Source organism: Bufo bufo, chromosome 3 (genome assembly GCF_905171765.1).
Source record: "Bufo bufo chromosome 3, aBufBuf1.1, whole genome shotgun sequence".
Classification (NCBI taxonomy): domain Eukaryota; kingdom Metazoa; phylum Chordata; class Amphibia; order Anura; family Bufonidae; genus Bufo; species Bufo bufo.
Genome location: NC_053391.1, coordinates 688,361,791 through 688,387,301, shown reverse-complemented (window position 1 = coordinate 688,387,301; position 25,511 = coordinate 688,361,791).

Genomic DNA, 25,511 nt, shown 5'->3' with positions numbered 1-25,511 from the left:
TCCAGTAGCAGGCGAACTCTGGGGGCGGCGGCTCGTCTGCTTTGGCCCCCTGCTCCCTCTTTGGCTTCGCTGTTGTCTCGGTCTCACCACTACCTCTTCCTCTGAACTGTGAAAGTCATCGCCACGACCTTCAGTCCATGTGGGGTCTAAGACCTCATCGTCCTCTGCATCGTCTTCCACCCAGTCTCCCTCCCTGACCTCCTCCTGTTCAGTCTGCACACTGCAAAAAGACGCGGCAGTGGGCACCTGTGTTTCGTCATCATCAGAGAGTCGGTGACTCTGCTGTGGTGGTATTCCCATGTCCTCTTCATCTGGAGACATAAGTGGTTGTGCGTCAGTGCATGGTATGTCTTCCTCCACTGGGGAAGGGCTAGGTGGACGCCCCTGGGAAACCCTGGAAGCAGAGTCTTCAAACAGAAGAAGAGACTGCTGCATAACTTGTGGCTCAGACCGTTTCCCTGATATGCTTGGGGGTGATGTGACAGACTGATGGGCTTGGTTTTCAGGTGCCACCTGTGCGCTTTCCGCAGAAGACTGGGTGGAAGACCATGTGGTGAACGTGCTGGAAGCACTGTCGGCCACCCAATCGATTAATGCCTGTACCTGCTCAGGCCTTACCATCCTAAGAGCGGCATTGGGCCCCACGAGATATTGCGGTACATTCTGCCGGCTAGTTGAGGGAGTTCGTTCCCTACTGTGTGCGCCTGGGGCCGAACGGCCACGTCCTCTACCAGCAACAGAGGCTCCACGGACACCACCACGACCGCGTCCTCGTCCCTTAATAGTATTTTTCTTCATTGTTGCGATTCAACTCGCACCACAATGAAATATATTATTTTTTATAAGCAAAATTCCCTCACTGGAATACTTTCAGTCTTTTGACTGTATGGATTACAGATGGAATGACTGTTATATGTGAGTACCGCTTTCTTTGACAGATTCTAGTATGGGTACATATATGTTTTCCCAACCCCAGCACATTAGTTTGCTAATTCCAGATGTATGAAACGCAGGCCTAACTGTATCTAGTATATTGAACGCCAGATAAACTAACTTGGCCTTTTTTAAATAAAAAAAAAATTCCCTCACTGGAATACTTTCAGTCTTTTGACTGTATGGATTACAGATGGAATGACTGTTATATGTGAGTACCGCTTTCTTTGACAGATTCTAGTATGGGTACATATATGTTTTCCCAACCCCAGCACATTAGTTTGCTAATTCCAGATGTATGAAACGCAGGCCTAACTGTATCTGGTATATTGAACGCCAGATAAACTAACTTGGCCTTTTTTAAATAAAAAAAATTCCCTCACTGGAATACTTTCAGTCTTTTGACTGTATGGATTACAGATGGAATGACTGTTATATGTGAGTACCGCTTTCTTTGACAGATTCTAGTATGGGTACATATATGTTTTCCCAACCCCAGCACATTAGTTTGCTAATTCCAGATGTATGAAACGCAGGCCTAACTGTATCTAGTATATTGAACGCCAGATAAACTAACTTGGCCTTTTTTAAATAAAAAAAAAATTCCCTCACTGGAATACTTTATGGCTTTTCACTGTATGGATTACAGGTGGACTGGTATTAGTAGGGGTGACACAAGCACACCCAAGTCCCTGATGTAGGATTTCTATGGCACAGACCACTATTACAAGTGATTAATGGACGTTGGGAGAGATTGTGCTGCAGCACTAGTCCCAAGATGGCCGCCGCCTATCAGCCCAGTAACATGTGCCACAAAATGGTCTGCACAACCTTTAAAAAAAATAGCCTTGGACTGTGCTGCTAAATCGCTATTGGTCTGAATCCCAGGTGTAGATGTCTGACTTGTTTGGAGCTTTGGAATGCACACTGTGGCAGCTTCTGCTGCAGCACTACAAGTCGCAAAATGGCGGCCGGCGGTCAGCCCAGGTACATGTGGATGGAAAAATCACTCTGGCCACTCTAAAAATAGCCAATCCCTATCAAAAAAGCAGCTCAGCTGCAGTTGTTCAGATGAATCACAGGTGGAGGAGAGAAATTTGCTTCCAGTTATTCAATTATCCCTGCCTATTCTCGCCCTAGCATCAGCTGCGTCTATCCCTGTTCTATTCACATCGGGAGTGAGCACGTCCCGACGTGCGCACAAGCTTATAAAGAGGCTGAGTCACATGCTGCACTTGGCCAATCACAGCCTTGCCAATAGTAGGCATGGCTGCGATGGCATCTTAGGGCAAGTAGTATGATGCATGTTGATTGGCTGCTTTGCAGCCTTTCAAAATGCGCCAAAATACATGCCGAACGACGAACCCGAACCCGAACTTTTACGAAAAAGTTCGGGTTCGGGTCCGTGTCACGAACACCCCAAAATTCGGTACGGACCCGAACTATGCTCGAACTGTTCGCTCAACACTACTCTCAGACTATGGAGACACTAAAACATGATTTTTTTTAATTTAAAAAATGAAATCATTGTGTAAAACTTACATTAAAAAAATCGATATATATTAGGTATCGCCGCGTCCGTAATAACCTGCCCTATAGAAATATCACATGACCTAACCCCTCAGGTGAATACTGTAAAAAATAAAAACAGTGTAAATAAAGCCATTTTTTGTCACCTTACATCACAAAAAGTGTAATAGCAAGCGATCAAAAAGTCATACGCACCCCAAAATAGTGTCAATCAAACCGTCATCTCATCCTGCAAAAATCGTACCCTACCCAAGATTATCGCCCAAAAACTGAAAAAACTATGGCTCTTAAACTATGGAGAAACTAAAACATGATTTTTTTTGTTTCAAAAATGAAATCATTGTGTAAAACTTAAATAAATAAAAAGAAAGTATATATATTAGGTAACGCCGCATCCGTAATAACGTTCTCTATAAAAATATCACATGACCTAACCCCTCAGGTGAATACCGTAAAAAATAAAAAATAAAAACTGAGATTGAGATGAGATTGACCTTTTAGTCTATTGGCTACACTATGCCACATGGGTGGCCACTCTGTTGTATATATGACTGTTCACTCTTTTGTATCTGTATACTTGACAAAGGCTATTGCATAGCCGAAACGTTGTATCCTTTTGTGTGTGCACTCTTGGTTCCCAATAAACAGTCACACCGGACATGCTGCTGTGAACCTTTTTACTTTCTACCATGGAACTAAGGGGGAGTAATGTGAGGCCATGTTATGTTTTATTAGTTCGGTAGAGGAATCTACCGACCAACGACCCCCCCTTCACCCCAGCTCATTATTCTACAAAGGGAAGAGTGTGTAGCTTGCTTCTACCTGTGAGTAATTACGTTATCCCATTGTAGCAGCGAGGGGAAAGTTCCACCTTCTGCAGCAGAAGTCTCAAAAGGGAAGTAGCTCATAGAGCACCATGACTCCTCTCTAATTTACTTACTGAATGTCAGGAGGGGACAACAGCCAAAGGCACCCCAATCCAGGGATACCAGAACCGACCGAAAGTCCAGTAACCAGACCCAAGCTGAGTTTAGCATAGCAGAGAGAGAAAGCAGAGTTATCAAGTGTGCCTGCCAGTTTATGCCAAAGCCTGCTGGAACCAAGATAAATCCTGAATATTGTCTGAATGCAAGTTGATGAAAGTAAACTGTTGAACTTTATAAGAGTCTGGACTAAAATTATTCTGCATCATTACTCTACCTTTTATTGCTTCGGAGCCTATTCCTGGGGAGTGACGGTATCCAGGTAGGAGCACCGTGACATACACAGAGACTATTAAGGGCCGCACCACACCACTCAGTATTCCTATAAACCTGGGACACAATCGGCCCTGGGGGGTGGCATGTTGCACTGGCGTCTTTTTCTTGCTTTCCCTTCTTGGCCCCTCAGTTCCTCCACCTCTACTAGTCCCTTCCACAGCAGAAGCAACCTCACGGCTGTCCCTTACTGTGGTCCTGACCCCAATGGTGAAGGAATGAGGACAACGGCTGAATGGGTGACCTAAGTCACCACACAGGTGACATCTAATCTCTGCTCAGGATGCAGCTAGATGACCGACACCCCCACACAATGCGCACTTCTGTACAGTGCAGTTTGCACTGAAGTGTGTGGGGTCTCTGCACTTGTGACAGAGCTTTGACTGACCCTGGTAAAGGTCAGAATACGGTCCCTCCCCAGGTAGGCTGAAGAAGGGATGTGGGCAAATGAGTTACCTGAACGCCTCAACATCACCATGAACATCCAGGACCCTGACCAAATACCAAACTCATATCTCTTTTTCTTTGGCATCTCCAGTACCTCACTATATAGCCTGACCCATGTCATGAGAGATTCATTACGGGTGATAATGGTCCCTTTCTTGACTTTGTTCTCGTCACCCGGGCTCGTTCTTTGCCAGCTCATAATTCAACCAGATATTCTCCAGTCCGAACGAAACTTAGGCGTGCCGAAAATATGAATCAAGGCATAAATGTCCACCACGTTAAAGGGGTTGTCTTATCATGGACAATGGAGGCATATCGCTAGGATATGCCCCCATTGTCTTATAGGTGCGGGTCCCACGGCTGGGACCCTCACTTATATCGAGAACGGAGCCCCGCAAGTGAAGGAGGGCGCACTGCGCATATGCAGCCGGCCTCCATTCATTTTCTATGGGGCCGGCAGCCCCATAGAAATGAATGGGAGCGGGGGCCGCACGTGAGTGGTATGCTCCCATTCACTTCTATAGGGAGCCAACTTGGTGGTGGCCGGACCGGAGTCCTCCAGCCACCACCTTGCGGAGCTCCGTTCTCGATATAGGTGAGGGTCCCACCAGTGGGACCCACACCTACAAGACAATGGGGGCATATCCTAGTGATGTCCATGATGAGAAAGCCCCTTTAAAGCCCATCTTCAGCAGGAGCTCCACCACCTTAGCCCTTGGAGGGCACGCATTATTGCCCCTCAACCGAAGATGAACCACATTCCTACACACACCTGGCCCAGCTGTCGGGAGGGACCATGCAGTTTCCCCTCCCCTTTCCTCTTGGAAGGCACGAAGCCATTCCTCTCGATCCAGAAGGAGAGGTTAACCTCCTTACCCGTCTACAGTGATCGATTTCTCCCCCTTCATTAAAGCCTCCAGAAGGTGCAGCTGTAATACGGCATCCCCAGAGTATGGAGACAAGGAGGAGGATGCCCTCCCCCAGTGGTGACACTGGCATAACTTTTGACAGGATCTGTCACCGCTGGGGATGCAACTGGACCAGTCCCTGCCCCAACCCCAACATCACCAGAATTCCCCTCACCCATGAAAACACCAGCCCCCTCGACACCACTTACTCCTCCACATAACAATAAAGATGATTTTATATTTGTGTTACTCACACCAACCACAGCACAAGTCACACTCTCATCCATACCTGCTGGAACAGTGACACACTCCACCTCCTCACCATCAGATACTTTTTTCTGTTTAGTCTGTTTTTCGGATATTTGAGATGGGTGCCGCTGATCTTTTTCTGGGCGCCACTGATCTTTCTCATCAGAGTCTCTGCTATTTTCTCCAATACAAAATAGTATTGGTGGACAGAGACTAGGGGCCCAGGAGCTTTTTCACACTGCCACCGCTTCTCAACTAAGTGATCAGCGGCAACAGCGCTCAGAGCCACTGAGGCAACTGCAACAGACTCCGGCACTGGGCCGCTCCCCCTCCCACTGGGGAACAGATCTCAGCACTGGAGCTTAACTTAATGGCCACCACCAGGCCCACCCGTACTGTCTGGCCGATGCCTTCTCTGCTGCGTGTTTGGTACTACAAGCAGAGACGAAGCTAAGCGCCATACTGCCTCTATTTGTAATCTTCCCGTGCCTTTGCACCAAGTCCACAACAGAACCCGGGCTAGAACCCTGGGCTGAACAACGGGGCTAGTACAATGGGTCTGACTCAGGGGACACAGGAAGGGGACCATAGCCATAGCTTGCCACCTCCTGCAGCTTCGGCCTGGTCTTCTTCGCCTTCAGCTTGCGGCTGCCCCCAGGTGCCTCCTCCGGGAGTTCATCTCCAAAGGAAAAGTCCTGGAGACACACTGGGGATTCGAGCAGCTTTATCTGTGCCATTAGCGCCCCTCCCTGGGCACTGGTGTCACTGTCCTCCAAATCGACAGAACCACACTGGGATGTTACTGGTGCCTGTCCTGCAGGGAGGCCGCTGCACGTGGCCTGATGTTGGGACTGCAGGCTGCCAGATGGCTCCACCTACTGGCTCTCAGGTTGCAGTCCTGTCAACCTTTTCTCCGCTATATTGTGAAATCTGTCCTCATTTAACAGTTTCTCCTTAAAATACCATTGCTCTCTCAGATCACCACTTTTCTCTCCTCCAGTCTCTCAATCTCCTCCTCCGGTCTCTTTATTTCTTTTAGAATTTCTGGCTTCTTCTTTTGAGGGGCCCCCTCAGCCCTGGCATAAGCACAGCGCAGCTCTTCCCAAAGCCTCCTCATGGTCTTACTTGCCTCTTTGTACTCACGGAGACAGCTGATGAAACGGGAGCCATAGGTGGTAATTAACTTCCTGGGCCTCTGCAGTCCCCAGCCTTCCTCACTGAGGTCGGCCTCACCCCTGTGAGCACTCAGCTTCTCTTCTGTGGCCCCAGAAGGACCACTGGCATTCACGGCACCTTGCTTGCCATCTATGGTGGAAGCTTTGAAGCTTCTCCTTGTCTCCACAGACCTAGTGGGAGTAGGAGCCATATTGCTGTGACTCCTGGTGTTACCATCTCACCCCCAGGTCCTCAAGTGTACCAGCTGGTTGCTGACTTCCTCTGTCCCCACCGGCCTGGTCCGAGGAACAGAAGCCTGGGACTTGCTCCGTCCGGTCATCCACAGAAACTCACTCCTATCCCTGTGGAGGAGAGAGCAGGCCCTGTGTGAAGAGATGGTATCCTCCAAACGATCAGCAGCTACTCCACACACAGCCACAGTCCACCACACCCAGGGGTAATTGCAGCTCAGGAACAGCTGGGACCTATTCATCTCAATAGGGCCACAAAAGATGTGGTCAGCACACCGTGTACTGTCTGCATCCGTACTTCCATTCCGCGGCCCTGCAAAAGAAAAAGAGCATGTCCTATTCTTGTGCGCAATTGTAGACAATAATTTATTTATTATACTCACTTATATAGCGGTACTATATTCTGCAGCGCTTTACAGACATTAGCATCACTTGCTGTCCCCAATGGGGCTCACAATCTAAGTTCCCTATCAGGATGTCTTTGGAGTGTGGGAGGAAACCGGAGAACCCGGAGAAAAACCATGCAAACACGGGGAGAACATACAAACTCCATGCAGATGTTGTCCTTGGTCAGATTCCAACCTAGGACCCTAGCGCTGCAAGGCCTCAGTGCTAACCACTGAGCCACCATGCTGCCCATACCATTTGTATCATAGGGCAGGATGGTGGCAAAATGCACACGGCAGGTATACATGTATTTCGAGTCTGCAATTTGCGCACCACAAAACACATAGTCGTGTGAATGTACCCGAACTCTGATAAATATAGATTTATTTATTAACAACTTAGTAACGACTCCTATGGGCTGTAGATGGTGCCACCCTCTGAGTGTATATTCATTATTATCACCCGTACCTTGTTATCTGTATAGAAAACCAAGATCATGGATGTCAGGATAAAGACATTTTGATAATGTTTCATCAAATACTGGAATTTTGGTGAAAATTTGATTAATGAGTTAAAATGATTCTCATCTTAATGAGAAATTATCCCATACGTATTCCAACAAAGAAAACATTTGCTTGTCTTTGCTCAGGACCCGCTGTTGCGTAAGTAATGATGCCCCAAGGAACCAGCTAATCGGTGTTCATTACCTTCACCTTTGTTAATTGCTGAATTTATGGTCCAAATGAGGATTCTTCAGATTGACTCTAAGCAACTGGATTAATGGATCCCACTGGGGCCACACTTACGGTAACTCGTCAGGGTGTGGAGGCTGCGGCTGATCATCAGGACACGGCACCTCCTGGGGACCCCTGTTTACCTGACAATTACAGAGTGATTTCATGTGAAAAGCTTCTATGATAGTTATTAAAGTAAATAAAGGGCAAAAAAAAAATAATAAGTAAAATGAATAAATGAAATTCATTCAAAACTGCAAATGTCATTTTTTGAAAGGTTCTGTGTTAAATTCTTCCAAAAATAAAAATTACTTTTTTTAAGATTGAATATTATTAACTTAAAAAAATTAGCTTCACACATAATAAGGTGGACCTAGGAGATGGCGGTCATCTAGGTCCCACTAGGCAGGTTGATGACCACAGGTCACATCTGGCACTCCCAGAATGCCGGCACATGGCTCCGCAGTGTGGGCTTTTTTTAACGTGTCCGCTGCTGACAATAGTGTTGCCATCTGCAGCCTGTGCTGTCAACGCATAAGTCACGGTAAGCCCAACACTCACCTAGGGATGACAGCCTTAAGAAGGCACCTGGCCTCCCATCACCGAGCCCAGTGGTAGAAATGCCGTCAGAACCCACAAAGCCACAATTCCGGCGCGGCACGTCCTGCCTCTTCTCCTTCTCCTCTCTCCGCCCATTTGTCCTCCACTCCACCTTCCACCATGCCATCGTCGCGTTCATCTGGCACGAATGTTCGAGCGTAAAAAGTTGATAGCACCGGATAACCCTCTTGCCCAACAGCTGACCGCTGGCTTGTCGGAACTGCTAGCCCGCCAACTACTGCCATATAAACTGGTGGACTCAGAGGCCTTTAGAAAATTTGTGGCCATTGGCACACCACAATGGAAGATCCCCAGAAAGAAATATTTCTCCCAGAAGGGCATCCTAGAGCTATATGGCCACATTCAGCGGCAAATGAATACATATATATGGCACAAAGTGTCGGTGCCAAGATACATCTGACCACATACACGTGGTCTAGCAAACACGGGCAGGGAAGGTACATAACTTTTACTGCCCACTGGGTGAACCTTCTAACGGCCGTCAAGCATGTAACCCGTGGCTCCCATGTGGATTTGGTGTTACCGCCATGGATTGCATGCAGGCCTGCCTCTTCTTCTCCTACTCCATTCTCCGTCTCCTCCTCGGCTGACTTCTCTTTTTCCCCTGCTACCGCCTCTTCCGCTGCGCTCCCCAGAACCTATTTGACGTGCCAGGTGAGACGTTGCCATGCTGTTCTGCGGCTGTTGTGCCTGGAAGCCAAGAGCCACACCGGTTCTGCACTGCTTTCAGCTCTGCAGTCACAGGCCGATCAGTGGCTAACCCCGCTCAATTTGACAGTTGGTAAAGCGGTGTGCGACAACGGTACCAATCTGCTGAGCGCGCTGAAACATGGCAAAATGACACATGTGCCGTGTATGGCACACGTCCTAAACTTAGTCGTGCAGCAATTCGTTGCCAAATACCCCGGGGTCCAGGACGTCTTGCGGCAGGCCAGGAAAGTCTCTGGTCATTTTAGAAGATCTTACACGGCCATGGCTCACCTTGCTGACGTTCAGCAGTGACACCACTTGCCCGTCAGACATCTGATTTGTGACAGCCCGATGTACTGGAACTCCACTTTGTATATGCTTGATAGGCTGCTACAGCAGCAACGTGCCGTTAATGACTACCTTTACGAACCCTGCAGCAGGACAGGTTCTGGGGAGCTTGGTTTCTTTTCACCACGTCAGTGGCTGCTCATGCGCGACGCTTGCAGACTTCTGCAGCCATTTGATGAGATCACCAAACTGGTCAGTCGCAGCCAGGGCACCATCAGTGACATCGTACCTTTCGCCTTCTTTCTGGAGCGTGCATTGCGTCGTGTCATTGATTAAGGAGCAGGAGTTGGAAGATGAGGAAGTCGCAATGCGGAATGAATTCCCGGGGGGGCTACTCCATCTGAGACAAGTCAGCAGGAGTGTGAAGAGGAGTCAGAGGAGGAGGGTGGCTGGGGGGAGGAGGAGGAGCAAGAAGAGCAGGCTTTGAGGGGGGACTTTAAACTTTTTGGGGATCCCTGGTGTTGTCCGTGGCTGGGGGGAGGAGACTGAGGACAACATTCTCTTGGGCGATGAGCAGGAGCCAGGGCGCTCCACCGCTTCCAATTTAGTGCAAATGGGGGCCTTCATGCTCCAGTGTTTGAAGAGGGACCCCCGTATAAAAAGCATAAAGGGCAAGGACCATTACTGGTTTTCAATGTATTTGACCCCGGTACAAACACAAAATGTCAGACATGTTACCGCCATCACAGAGAGCTGTCAGAATGCAGCATTTCCAGGCCTTGCTGCGAGAGATGCTGCATTCTGCTGTTGCGGGCGCTGGCAGAGGAATTTCCACCCACAGCGAAACAGGTGCGGGTACCAATCCTACCACGATTGCAAGAAGAGGGCGGTTTGAAGATGTGTGAGATCATTCTTTTAACCAACCCATCGACAGCCTCCCTCCGGAGCCTCAGGGAACGCCTAGACCGACAGGTGTCCGACTTAATCGGGTTAACGGCCGATGTGGATGTTCTGAGAAACGAGGAACCCCTGGACTACTGGGTGTGCAGGCTTGACCTGTGGCCAAAGCTGGCACAATTTGCCATGGAACTTTTGTCTTGCCCCTTTTCAAATGTCCTGTCCGAAAGGACGTTCAGCACAGCAGGGGGGATCGTGACCGATAAGCGCACTCACCTAGCTCACGACAGTGTGGACTACATCACATTTCTAAAAATTAATGAGGCATGGAACTCGGAGGAATTCAACACCTGTGACAACGACGTGTAATTGAATTTCCTCATGCCAGCCCACACATATCCGCCATCACCCAGAGCAAAGAATGGTCCTTGTCTTATGTATATACAGCGGCATAAAAGGCCTTTTCTGTCAGGTGAATGCCTAATTTTTGGGGCATATACTGGCCTACAGTAAAATTGTTAACCACTGACCGTCTAATATACCTCTAGCCACATAATCACTTGTTCTTTCCTGTCCGATGAATGCCTCATTTTTGGGGCCTGTACTCCACTGGCCTACAGTAAAATTATTATTCAGTGACCGCCTAATGTACCTCCAGCCACATAATCACTTGTTCTTTTCTTTCCTGTGAATGCCTAATTTTTGGGGCCTGTACTGGCCTACAGTAAAATTGTTATCCACTGACCGCCTAATATACCTCCAGCCACATAATTACTTGTTCCTTTCTGTCCAGTGAATGCCTAATGTTTGGGGCCTGTACTCCACTGGCCTGCAGTAAAATTGCTACCCAATGACCGTCTAATATACCTCCAGCCACATAATCACTTGTTATTTTCTGTCAGGTGAGTGCCTAATGTTTGGGGCCTGTTCTCCCGTTGCCTAATATAATTTCTTTCTAGGCTCCAGCAGGGCATATTTTTGAGAGTTTCCCTTTAAGACGCATAAAAATGGCCTCTGATTAAAATACACATTTTTTGTGGAAATTTTTGTCATTGATCCTCCTCTAGTATGTCACTGTCCATGTTGTGGGACTATTTGTGCACTTCTAGTAAGTATTTGGTGGCTGAAAATATGACCTGAAGGTTTTTCAGGTTCGCCTGCCATTAAAGTAAATAGGGCCCGCCACGAACGCTCGGTTCGAGAACATTTGATCAGGAACGCGCGTGTAACATCCCGGCCGATGTTCGTCCATCACTATTCATCATTGATATCTATTGGGACTTGATGATATATTGGTCATCTTCTCAGATATGTCCTCTAACAGAAAACATGTCCATACAGTTCTGCAGCAGCTCCAGGAGAACACGTTATATGTTAAAGGCTCTTTCACACTTGTGTTCTTTTCTTCCGGCATAGAGTTCCGTCGTCGGGGCTCTATGCCGGAAGAATCCTGATCAGTTTTATCCTAATGCATTCTGAATGGAGAGAAATCCGTTCAGGATGCATCAGGATGTCTTCAGTTCCGGCCAAAAATCCTGAACACTTGCCGCAAGGCCGGATCCGGAATTAATGCCCATTGAAAGGCATTAATCCGGATCCGGCCTTAAGCTAAACGTCGTTTCGGCGCATTGCCGGATCCGACGTTTAGCTTTTTCTGAATGGTTACCATGGCTGCCAAGACGCTAAAGTCCTGGCAGCCATGGTAAAGTGTAGTGGGGAGCGGGGGAGCAGTATACTTACAGTCCGTTCGGCTCTCCGGGCGCTCCAGAGTGACGTCAGAGCGCCCCACACTCATGGATGACGTGTCGCATGGATCACGTCATCCATGCGCATGGGGCGCTCTGACGTCATTCTGGAGCGCCCCAGGAGCCGCACGGACTGTAAGTATACTGCTCCCCCGCTCCCCACTACTACTATGGCAGCCAGGACTTTAATAGCGTCCTCGGTGCCATAGTAACACTGAACGCATTTTGAAGACGGATCCGTCTTCAAATGCTTTCAGTTCACTTGCGTTTTTCCGGATCCGGCGTGTAATTCCGGCAAATGGAGTACACGCCGGATCCGGACAACACAAGTGTGAAACCAGCCTAAGTTTGAAAAGTGTCTGAAAAAACTTCCTTTCCTGGGCTATATAATCTCTGACCATTGTATACAGATGGACCCAGAAAAGCTGTCTATGTTCTGGACTGGCCACATCCTATGGATCTAAAATTCATAAAGTGATTCTTAGGCTTTGACAATAGTTACAGGCAATTTACCCACTCTGACCGCATCCATCTGTAAGCCGTGTACCGGGGCGAGCTCCCCAGGATACAGCGAAGTCACGAACGAGAAAAACAACTCCACAACCAGCTTTTTCCAAAACAGAATTTTACTTAAAGGGAACCTGTCACCGGGATTTTGTGTATAGAGCTGAGGACATGGGTTGCTAGATGGCCGCTAGCACCTCCGCAATACCCAGTCCCCATAGCTCTGAGTGCTTTTATTGTGTAAAAAAAACGATTTGATACATATGCAAATTAACCTGAGATGAGTCCTGTATGTGAGATGAGTCAGGGACAGGACTCATCTCAGGTTAATTTGCATATGTATCAAATCGGTTTTTTGACACAATAAAAGCACACAGAGCTATGAGGACTGGGTATTGCGGATGTGCTAGCGGCCATCTAGCAACCCATGTTCTCAGCTCTATACCCAAAATCCCGGTGACAGGTTCCCTTTAAACGTGGTAATGAACACAACGACAAATGCTGGGAACATACAATAAATTAATATACACCCAGACAAAGGCTGAGACCCTTGTGCTGCACAGCGCGGCGCCCTCCGATGGATGCAGGAGGAAAGCATGGTAATTTACCTACTGGCAGGCACAACTAAACTGCCACACCTTACCTATTATTACATTAAAAAAGCAAGAATAACTGTATGGGTCTGTGGTACGGGCTAGCCTGCGGTGCAGCACAACAGCTTACAATCTTACAAAGCTCTACAGGATCCCCCCTCCCATAACTGGTCTTGTAGCATGTGCCTGAGTATTTCCTCCTGAGCAAAACGCCAGCCTGGCTTGAGTTTGTGGGGAAGTTTATGAGCTCTCCTGTGTGAAAAGAACCTTTAAATTATGGAGTCCTTGCCATGAACAATAGCAACACTTGTGGCCTGACACAAACAGAGACCTTATCTAACTAACTACAGGCCTGGTCTCAGTCTCTAGACTCCAACACAGTGACGAGGTCCATGCACGATCTTACTGACCCGTGTCTGCTCTGCCTCCACTGGTGACTCTGAACAGAACAAATGCCTCTCCAATAAGCATGCAGTCCTGCAGTGTATGTCGCTTTGCTCCTCAGCTCTCATCAGCATTCCTGGAAGCAATCCTCGTTGCTCTGGACAAGATCAGGGTCTTGGACACAATCAGCTTCACTTAACTGCCACTTTGGTCACCGAGGTATGCCCCCACCCCTGGATGCCGTCGGATCCTCTGCTGACACAGTTCCTCAGTCTCAGCCCCCTCTAAGATGGCTGCTTCTTTTCTCTTCCTCTCTAGGCTCTGTGTAACTCCACCTCTCATGAATATGGAAAAATAAGCAGTCTGTAGCTGTGTTTAGAAAACAGCGGCATCTTGTGGCAAAACAGCAGAATGTCAGTCCAGATCATTTAATTTAATCTACACAAACAGTGTTCAGACAAGGAGAGCTGTTTCCCCATCTCATACATCTCCACTCTTATCTGCAAAGGGGTGATTGCGAGGAAGTGGACATGCATGTCAGACTGTCAAGAAGGCCTTTGCCGCAGCCTTGATCTTGCATTGTCCTGACATCTCTAGGCAGTTCTTCCTTGAGGTGGATGCATCCTCTTTGGGGGCTGGAGCTGTCCTTTCTCAGAAAAGTGCCTCCGGTAAGATGGTCGCCTGTGGTGCAATTACACTATCAGAGACAGTGAACAGTTTGTCATTAAATTGTCTGTTCATTAAATTGTCTGAGGAAATAACTGTCATCCAGAAGTCATCTATACAGATCATTACAATCTGACTTGCCTACAGAACACTCAATGTCTTAATCCTAATTAGGCCCAGTGGTCATATTTTTTTTTTTTTGCCCAGTATAATTTTGTTCTCATCCGGCTGAGAAGAATATCAAGGCTTTCCACTTTATTTGACTCTGCTGATCAGGTAGAGGAGCCCTGGCTCATCACTGACCCTGCCCACATTATCTCAGTCACTCTGGTTTCGCTTATGGACGTTCTACTGGGCAAGACATAGATCCCTGTGGCAAAGAAGAGTCGAGTCCAGGCTTAAAGCCATAGCTCCAAAGTTTCTGAAACCCAAGTCTCCATAAGTACTGGACATTAAATTGGACTTTTCTCCTGCTTACCATCTGCCAACTAATGGGCAGGTGGAACACATCAATCAGGTTCTTCATAGTGTATTATCAGCAATTACGTTTTTTTCTTTCAGTAATTGTCTCCTCTGGGGATTCGTCGTAATTTTCCTCAGATCGGGCAAGAAACTAAAACTTCTATACTACAGGCCTCTGCTCGTATAAATAATTTTAAATATCAGAAGCACAGGGTTCCTCTTCAATTCTCTCCGGGGGACAAGGTCTGGAATTCTTTGAAAACATATACATATAACCCCCTCCCCAAATAAAATTCAAAATATATAAAAACACCACTAATTCTATATTGAATTGCAGTATAATCACAGATCATTAGGTCCTTTCACTACTTTGGTTGTTGTCATGGCCCCAGTATATTATTGTATTGCATTTTTTGTATTTTTTCGCCATACATTTTGGTCATTCATCTATGACACTCACAACCTCCACACCATTCCTGTGATATCACCTAAAACATTAATTGTCAGTTTCTTCCACAAGCGCTTGTGGTAATGAATAGACTTGCTCTGGGATTAGGAAACTTCTGCATAAAGAAAATGTGCTGTAGGTTCCCTGAGGCTGCTCTCCCAGTAGGCCCATCCCGCACTGATGCCCCAAACACCTTGATGAAGTGTGTTGTTTACAGCTCACAACCTGTTCAGCGTAGATAATTAGCATCAGTGCAAGACTAATGAGGCCAAATATTCTCATTAGTGGTTGTTATCTTAACAAAAAATGAAGGAGAGAAGAGAACCATGAGACAATCTGGGTAAGAGGCTCATTTACAGTCTCTGTCTCTTGGGTTTCTAATGATAAATTAGTAAAATATGGTTTTCATAGGTCTGTGTGACACCTAAATGTAAGAGTTTCTTAAACAATGACCATAAACTAGGAAATAAAACTGTCAGTTTGTAAGTGATTTGGATGGAAATAATTCTGATTAATTCTGAAGAAGACTGACTACATGGTGATACCAATTGATTATTGTACATTCCTAATGCTGCTCCCTGATCTTCTTCTGATAGTGGACTATCTATGATGGCTTCTATGGTAGACAGAACAGACCCTTCAGTGCCGCACCTTTGGTTTTGTTGCGGAATTCATCACCATATCCTCTTTCAATACTTGGCTTAACCCCTTAAGGACCGGGCTCATTTTTCCCTTCAGGACCAGGCCATTTTTTGCAAATCTGACCAGTGTCACTTTATGTGGTGATAACTTTAAAACGCTTTGACTTATCCAGGCCATTCAGAGTTTTATTTATAAAAAAATACCAAATTTGCCAAAAATTTAGAAAAATTGGCAAATTTCCAAGTTTCAATTTCTCTACTTCTATAATACATATTAATACCTACAAAAATAGTTATTACTTTACATTTCCCATATGTCTTCTTCATGTTAGAATCATTTTGGGAATGACATTTTATTTTTGGGGGACGTTACATGGCTTAGAAGTTTAGAAGTAAATCTTGAAATTTCTCAAAAATTTCAAAAACCAACTTTTTAAGGACCAGTTCAGGTCTGAAGTCACTTTGTGAAGCTTACATGATAGAAACCACCCAAAAATGACCCCATTCTAGAAACTACACCCCTCAAGGTATTCAAAACTGATTTTACAAACGTTGTTAACCCTTTAGGTGTTCCACAAAAATCTATGGGAAATAGAGATACAATTTCAAAATTTCCCTTTTTTGGCAGATTTTCCATTTTAATATTTTTTTTCCAGTTACAAAGCACGGGTTAACAGCCAAACAAAACTCATTATTTATGGCCCTGATTCTTTAGTTTACAGAAACACCCCATATGTGGTCGTAAACTGCTGTACGGGCACACGGCAGGGCGCAGAAGGAAAGGAATGCCATACGGTTTTTGGAAGGCAGATTTTGCTAGACTGTTTTTTTTGACACCATGTCCAATTTGAAGCCCCCCTGATGCACCCCTAGAGTAGAAACTCCAAAAAGTGACCCCATCTAAGAAACTATACCCCTCAAGGTATTCTAAACTGTTTTTACAAATGTCGTTAACCCTTTAGGTCAGGTGTCGACAACCCGCGGCTCCGGAGCCGCATGCGGCTCTTTTAAACCTTTGCCGCGGCTCCGGGGCGGATGCTAGCGAGGGGAGGAGGCGCACTGTGACACTTACCTGCTCTGGCGTTGCCGCTGCTGACAGGTCGCCGCTCCGCTTCACACTGCCCGCCCGGTGACAGGCAATAGCGTTGCCATTGCTAGGTAATGCAACATGGCTGCCTCCATCAGCTCTGCTCCTCAGCTCCGCCTCGCCGCTAGTACAGTGCCTGGTGACGTCAGGCTGCCTGTGTGCGAGGGGGAGGAGTGACGGAGCCGGAGCCAGCCTGACCCAGCACTGCGCGGGAGTGAAGAACACACAGTGAGTGACGCGCCGGCCGCCCGGCCTGCCTGCCGGCATTGTACAGAAGCTATTAATTACATCCTAATAATTAGGATGTACGGTACTATTAGGAGTGAGGGGGCATGTGTAATAACTTTTAATTGAATAAGACATTTTATATTTGTATACTGGTGGGGGGAAGGCGGCGGGGGGGAATCTGTGGCACAGTTAAGGGGTGGGGGTCTGTGGATGGCACTGTTATGGGGTGGGGGGTCTGTGGATGGCACATATACAGGGTGGGCCATTTATATGGATACACCTTAATAAAATGGGAATGGTTGGTGATATTAACTTCCTGTTTGTGGCACATTAGTATATGTGAGGGGGGAAACTTTTCAAGATGGGTGGTGACCATGGCGGCCATTTTAAAGTCGGCCATTTTGAATCCAACTTTTGTTTTTTCAATAGGAAGAGGGTCATGTGACACACCAAACTTTTTGGGAATTTCACAAGCAAAACAATGGTGTGCTTGGTTTTAATGTAACTTTATTCTTTCATGAGTTATTTACAAGTTTCTGACCACTTATAAAATGTGTTCAATGTGCTGCCCATTGTGTTGGATTGTCAATGCAACCCTCTTCTCCCACTCTTCACACACTGATAGCAACACCGCAGGAGAAATGCTAGCACAGGCTTCCAGTATCCGTAGTTTCAGGTGCTGCACATCTCGTATCTTCACAGAATAGACAATTGCCTTCAGATTACCCCAAAGATAAAAGTCTAAGGGGGTCAGATCGGGAGACCTTGGGGGCCATTCAACTGGCCCACGACGACCAATCCACTTTCCAGGAAACTGTTCATATAGGAATGCTCGGACCTGACACCCATAATGTGGTGGTGCGCCATCTTGTTGGAAAAACTCAGGGAACGTGCCAGCTTCAGTGCATAAAGAGGGAAACACATCATCATGGAGCAATTTCGCATATCCAGTGGCCTTGAGGTTTTCATTGATGAAGAATGGCCCCACTACCTTTGTACCCCATATACCACACCATACCATCAATTTTTTAGTTCCAACAGTCTTGGAGGGATCTATCCAATGTGGGTTAGTGTCAGACCAATAGCAGAATGCTTGGATGTATAGGGAGAGGTATAAGCAGTAGAAAGAGTGAAGTGCTTATGCCGCTGTACAGAACACTGGTGAGACCTCACTTGGAGTATTGTGCGCAGTACTGGAGGCCATATCTCCAGAAGGATATAGATACTCTAGAGAGAGTTCAGAGAAGAGCTACTAAACTAGTACATGGATTGCAGGATAAAACTTACCAGGAAAGGTTAAAGGACCTTAATATGTATAGCTTGGAAGAAAGAAGAGACAGAGGGGATATGATAGAAACTTTTAAATACATAAAGGGAATCAACTCGGTAAAGGAAGAGAGCATATTTAAAAGAAGAAAAACTACCACAAGAGGACACAGTTTTAAATTAGAGGGGCAAAGGTTTAAAAGTAATATAAGGAAGTATTACTTTACTGAGAGAGTAGTGGATGCATGGAATAGCCTTCCTGCAGAAGTGGTAGCTGCAAATACAGTGAAGGGGTTTAAGCATGCATGGGATAGGCATAAGGCCATCCTTTATATAAGATAGGGCCAGGGGCTATCCATAGTATTCAGTATATTGGGCAGACTAGATGGGCCAAATGGTTCTTATCTGCCGACACATTCTATGTTTCTATGTTTCTATGTGGTTTTGTTTGTTAACTTCACCATTCACATAAAAGTTTGCCTCATCACTAAACAAAATCTTCTGCGTAAACTGAGGGTCCTGTTCCAAATTTTGTTTTGCCCATTCTGCAAATTCAGTGTGCCGATCTGGGTCATCCTCGTTGAGATGGTGCAGTAGCTGGAGTTTGTAAGGGTGCCATTTGTGAGTTGCTAATATCCGCCGAAGGGATGTTCGACTAATGGCACTCTCCAGTGACATGCGGCGAGTGCTACGCTGTGGGCTCTTGCTGAATGAAGCTAGGACAGCCACTGATGTTTCTTCATTAGAAACAGATTTCATGCGTCCACATTTTGGCAAATCCAACACTGAACCAGTTTCACTAAACTTAGCAAGCAGTTTGCTAACTGTAGCATGGCAGATGGGTGGTCTCGTAGGGTCTTGCATTTGAAATCTGCTGCAATGACCCGGTTACTGCGTTCACCAGACATCAACACAATTTCTATCCGCTCCTCACGTGTTAACCTCGGCGACATGTCAATGGCTGTAAACAAAGAGAAACTTGTAAATAACTCATGAATAAAGTTACGTTAAAACCAAGCACACCATTGTTTTTCCGTGTGAAATTCCCAATAAGTTTGATGTGTCACATGACCCTCTTCCTATTGAAAAAACAAAAGTTGGATTCAAAATGGCCGACTTCAAAATGGCCACCATGGTCACCACCCATCTTGAAAGGTTTCCCCCCTCACATATACTAATGTGCCACAAACAGGAAGTTAATATCACCAACCATTCCCATTTTATTAAGGTGTATCCATATAAATGGCCCACCCTGTATAACAGTGCCATCCACAGATCCCCCCTGTAACAGTGCCATCCACAGATCCCCCCTGTAACATTTGCCAGCCACAGATCCCCCCTGTAACATTTGCCAGCCACAGATCCCCCTGTAACAGTGCAAGCCACAGATCCCCCCTGTAACAGTGTCCGTCATCCACAAATCCCCCCATAACAGTGTCCGTCATCCACAAATCCCCCCATAACAGTGTCTGTCATCCACAGATCCCCCCCTGTAACAGTGTCCGTCATCCACAGATCCCCCCCTGTAACAGTGTCCGTCATCCACAGATTTCCCCTGTAACAGTGTCCATCATCCACAGATCCCCCGTAACAGTGTCCGTCATCCACAGATCCCCCCGTAACAGTGTCCGTCATCCACAGATCCCCCCGTAACAGTGTCCGTCATCCACAGATCCCCCCCTGTAACAGTGTCCATCATACACAGATCCCCCGTAACAGTGTCCGTCATCCACAGATCCCCCCTGTAACAGTGTCCATCATCCACAGATCCCCCCATAGCAGTGTCCGTCATCCACAGATACATGACAGCTGACTGCATGATCCTGTATATAGCATTAAGGTAAGAAACAATATATGTTATATTTGTTTTAAATGTCGCAATGGTTTTGCGGCTCCCAGTTTTTTTTCCCTTCGGAAATGGGTCCAAGTGGCTCCTTATGTCTTAAAGGTTGCCGACCCCTGCTTTAGGTGTTCCACAAGAATTAATGGAAAATAGAGATACAATTTCAAATTTTAACTTTTTTGGCAGATTTTCCATTTTAATATTTTTTTTCCAGTTACAAAGCAAGGATTAACAGCCAAACAAAACTCATTATTTATGGCCCTGATTCTGTAGTTTACAGAAACACCCCATATGTGGCTGTAAACTGCTGTATGGGCACACGGCAGGGCGCAGAAGGAAAGGAATTCCATACGGTTTTTGGAAGGAAGATTTTGCTAGACTGTTTTTTTGGACACCATGTCCCATTTGAAACCCCCCTGATGCACCCCTAGAGTAGAAACTCCAATAAAGTGACCCAATTTTAGAAACTACGGGATAGGGTGGAAGTTTTGTTGGTACTAGTTTAGGGTACATATGATTTTTGGTTGCTCAATATTACACTTTTTGTGAGGCAAGGTAACAAGAAATAGCTTTTTTGGCACCGTTTCCCCCCCCCCCCCCCCGTTATTTACAACATTCATCTGACAGGTTAGATCATGTGGTATTTTTATAGAGCAGGTTGTCATGGACGCGGCGATACCTAATATGTATACAATTTTTTTATTTATGTAAGTTTTACACAATGATTTCATTTTTGAAACAAAAAAATCATGTTTTAGTGTCTCCATAGTCTGAGAGCCATATTTTTTTCAGTTTTTGGGCGATTATCTTAGGTAGGGTCTCATTTTTTGTAGGATGAGATGACTGTTTGATTGGCACTATTTTGGGGTGCGTATGACTTTTTGATCGCTTGCTATTACACTTTTTGTGACTTAAGATGACAAAAAATGTTTTTTTTACACCGTTTTTTTTTTTTTTTACGGTGTTCACCTGAGGGGTTAGGTCATGTGATATTTTTATAGAGCCGGTCGATACGGACGCGGTGATACCTAATATGTATACTTTTTTATTATTTATGTAAGTTTTACACAATGATTTCATTTTTGAAACAAAAAAAATCATGTTTTAGTGTTTCCAAAGTCTAAGAGCCATAGTTTTTTCAGTTTTTGGGCGATTATCTTGGGTAGGGTACGATTTTTGCGGGATGAGATGACGGTTTGATTGGCACTATTTTGGGGTGCATATGACTTTTTGATCGCTTGCTATTACACTTTTTGTGATTTAAGGTGACAAAAAATTGTTTATTTAGCACAGTTTTTATTTTATTTTTTTCACGGTATTCATCTGAGGGGTTAGGTCATGTGATATTATTATAGAGATGGTCGATACGGACGCGGCGATACCTAATATGTATACTTTTTTTATTTATGTAAGTTTTACACGATAATATCATTTTTGAAACAAAAAAAAAAAATCATGTTATAGTGTCTCCATAGTCAGAGATTTTTTTTTTGGGCCATTGTTTCATGTAGGGGCTCATTTTTCGCGGGATGAGGTGATGGTTTAATTGGTACTATTTTGGCGTACATGTGACTTTTTTGATCACTTTTATTACCTTTTTTGGGGAGTAAGGTGGGCAAAATTTCAATTTCCTCATAGTTTTTTTTTTTTTTATGGCATTCACCGTGCGGGGAAAGTAACATGACCATTTTATAGATCAGGTCGTTACGGACGCGGTGATACCCAATATGTGTAGTGTATTTAATTTTTTTAATTTTTATTCAGTGATAAATGTGTTTTTTTTATCTTTACTTTTTTCACTTTTTTTTTACATTTTTTTGACCCAGACCCACTTGGTTCTTGAAGATCCAGTGGGTCTGATGTCTGTATAATACAGTACAGTACACTATATAGTGTATTGTACTGTATTTTACTTACACTTTGTCTGAACAGATCTATGCCTTTAGCACAGATCTGTTCAGCACCATGGACAGCAGGATGCCTGAGAAGGCGTCCTGTTGCCATGGGAACCTTCCCCGTCTGCCACAACTGAGCAGACGGGGAAGGGAAAGGAGGGGGGCTCCCTGACTGTTAACCTTTTCCATACAGCGGTTCCATAATCGCGTTTTACACCCATGATTTACCGGTACGTCATGTGTCCTTAAGGACTCGGGAAACATGCTGTACCGGTACGTCATGTGTCCTTAAGGGGTTAAAAGTTTTTTTCGAGGATTTTTTAACTGATGACCTGTCCTCTGGATAGGTAATCAGTATCTGATCGCTGAGGGTCAGACACCTAGGACCCCACCGATCAGCTGTTTTGAGAAGGAAATGCCACTCGTGTGAGCATGCAGCCTTCTCTCAGCTTTTCCTAGGCCAATGACAACACGTTCATTGGTCACATGGCCTAGGAGCAGCTCAGCACCATTCAAGTGAATAGGGTTGAGTGTGATGCCAAGCTTAGCCGCTATAGAATGTATGGTGCTATGCTTGGTAAGCACGTAGAAGGCCACCGCGCTCACAGGAGAACAGAGGCCTTCTCAAACAGCTGATTGTCTGGCTTCCGGTTGTCGGATCACCACCGATCAGATACTGACGATCTATACTGATGATAGGTCATCAGTATAAAAATCTCAGAAAGCCCCTTTAAGGGCTCTAATTTTGCTTAATGCAGCTGCCTTATCCAAGTCATTTTATCTCTTTATTTTATGCACTTATATAGCGCTGCTATATTCCACAGTGCTTTACAGACATGTACAGAAACATGAATCTACTAACATTCTGGAAAAAGCCCAAGTCCACAAGTTCTATGGAAAAATTAATCCAGCTCACCTTGCCTGGTCTAATGTGTAGTCCCGGCTCCAGAGGCCCTAGGGAAGTGTTCCCGTAGCAGGCTGCAGATAAGTAAAGAAGGGTCCCGGAGACAAATAGAGTTCCTCTGTCAGCTCTTCTTTATTGTTTACTTATAGTTGACAGACAAAACCATCAAGTACACGGCAGGAACATTGACGCGTTTCGGGTGAGTACCCTTAGTCGTAACAGTTTGCTAAGTGTGGCCCTTCAATATAAAGGAGTTGGAGTACCCCTCCTCCAATAACGAGGAACGAGTCTCAAACACCATAGGTTGCTGCACACTTTGACACACCTTTTCGTTTGTTGCATCAATCACAGTTGTAATTGATGACACACTGTGTAATACGGAGGGTGTCATTTATGTCATCAGATGCACCTATTGTGACCTGATGTACGTGGGCAGCACGGCTCGCAAGTTCAAAAGCCGCATTCTCAAACACCTTAATTATATCAGCAATCCTAACATTTTGAACATTTCAAATATAGCGAGGCACTTCATAGAGGTGATTGACCTATCAGGGAGCAAGCACGTTAGACCAATCAGATTCTGTTCCAGCATCACATTTTTCCTGAGGTGGGGCTATTTAAACAGTCAGCCGCTGGCCATGGTTGCCTGTGATTGGTGTCCCTGTCTCCTTAGCTAGTTTTGGGTTAGTTACACTGGATCACTGATCTTTGACCTGTTTCTCTGACATTGCCTCTGATTACTGATTTTGCATCTGTCATGACCTCCAAGTATTTGAATCTGCCTGCCATCTGACCTTGCTTGCTTTTGGACACAGGTATTTGACTCTGCTAGTTTATTTTAACTCACCTTTCCCTGCTGACTTTGTCTCTGACGTTATCTCCTGGTTTCACTTTGAATTTGTATTTTTCATCAGATTTTGGATTCTGATCCGATCCTGGTTTAGCCTGTCTGGTTTTAACCTCTTTCTGTTTGACTACTCTGTACACATTTTTGTTTAGGCCCTTGTACTTAGTTAAGAAGGGATTGTCGTCCAGTTGTGCGCCATCACTTAGGACAGATTGTGCAAGTCGATAGGGAGAGTGGTGCAGTGTTCCCTACTAGAGTTGAGCGAACACCTGGATGTTCGGGTTCGAGAAGTTCGGCCGAACTTCCCGGAAAGTGAATTAAAATAAAAATAAAATATATAAAAATAAACCAATATCAATTGGAGAGAGGTCCCATAGCAGAGAATCTGGCTTCACGTCACCCACCACTGTAACAGTCCATTGTCATATATTTAGGCCCCGGCACCCAGGCAGAGGAGAAAGGTCCCGTAACAGAGAATCTGGCTTCATGTCAGCAGAGAATCAGTCTGCATGTCATAGCAGAGAATCAGGCTTTACGTCACCCAACACTGGAACAGTCCATTGTCAGATATTTAGGCCCAGGCACCCAGGCAGAGGAGAGAGGTCCCGTAACAGAGAATCTGGCTTCATGTCAGCAGAGAATCAGTCTGCATGTCATAGCAGAGAATCAGGCTTCACGTCACCCACCACTGGAAAAGGCCAATGTCACATATTTAGGCCCAGGCACCCAGGCAGAGGAGAGAGGTCCCATAACAGAGATTCAGGCTTCATGTCAGCAGAGAATCAGTCTTCATGTCATAGCAGAGAATCAGGCTTCACGTCACCCACCACTGGAACAGGCCACTGTCACATATTTAGGCCCAGGCACCCAGGCAGAGGAGAGAGGTCCCATAACAGAGATTCAGGCTTCATGTCAGCAGAGAATCAGTCTTCATGTCATAGCAGAGAATCAGGCTTCACGTCACCCACCACTGGAACAGGCCACTGTCACATATTTAGGCCCAGGCACCCAGGCAGAGGAGAGAGGTCCCATAACAGAGATTCAGGCTTCATGTCAGCAGAGAATCAGTCTTCATGTCATAGCAGAGAATCAGGCTTCACGTCACCCACCACTGGAACAGGCCACTGTCACATATTTAGGCCCAGGCACCCAGGCAAAGGAGAGAGGTCCCATAACAGAGATTCAGGCTTCATGTCAGCAGAGAATCAGTCTTCATGTCATAGCAGAGAATCAGGCTTCACGTCACCCACCACTGGAACAGGCCACTGTCAGATATTTAGGCCCAGGCACCCAAGCAGAGGAGAAAGGTCCCATAACAGAGATTCAGGCTTCATGTCAGCAGAGAATCAGTCTTCATGTCATAGCAGAGAATCAGGCTTCACGTCAGCCAAAACTGGAACAGTCCATTGTCAGATATTTAGGCCCGGCACCCAGACAGAGGAGAGAGGTCCCGTAACAGAAAATCTGGCTTCATGTCAACACAGAATCAGTCTTCATGTCATAGCAGAGAATCAGGCTTCACGTCACCCACCACTGGAACAGGCCACTGTCACACATTTAGGCCCAGGCACCCAGACAGAGGAGAGGGGTCCCGTAACAGAGAATCTGGCTTCATGTCAGCACAGAATCAGTCTTCATGTCATAGCAGAGAA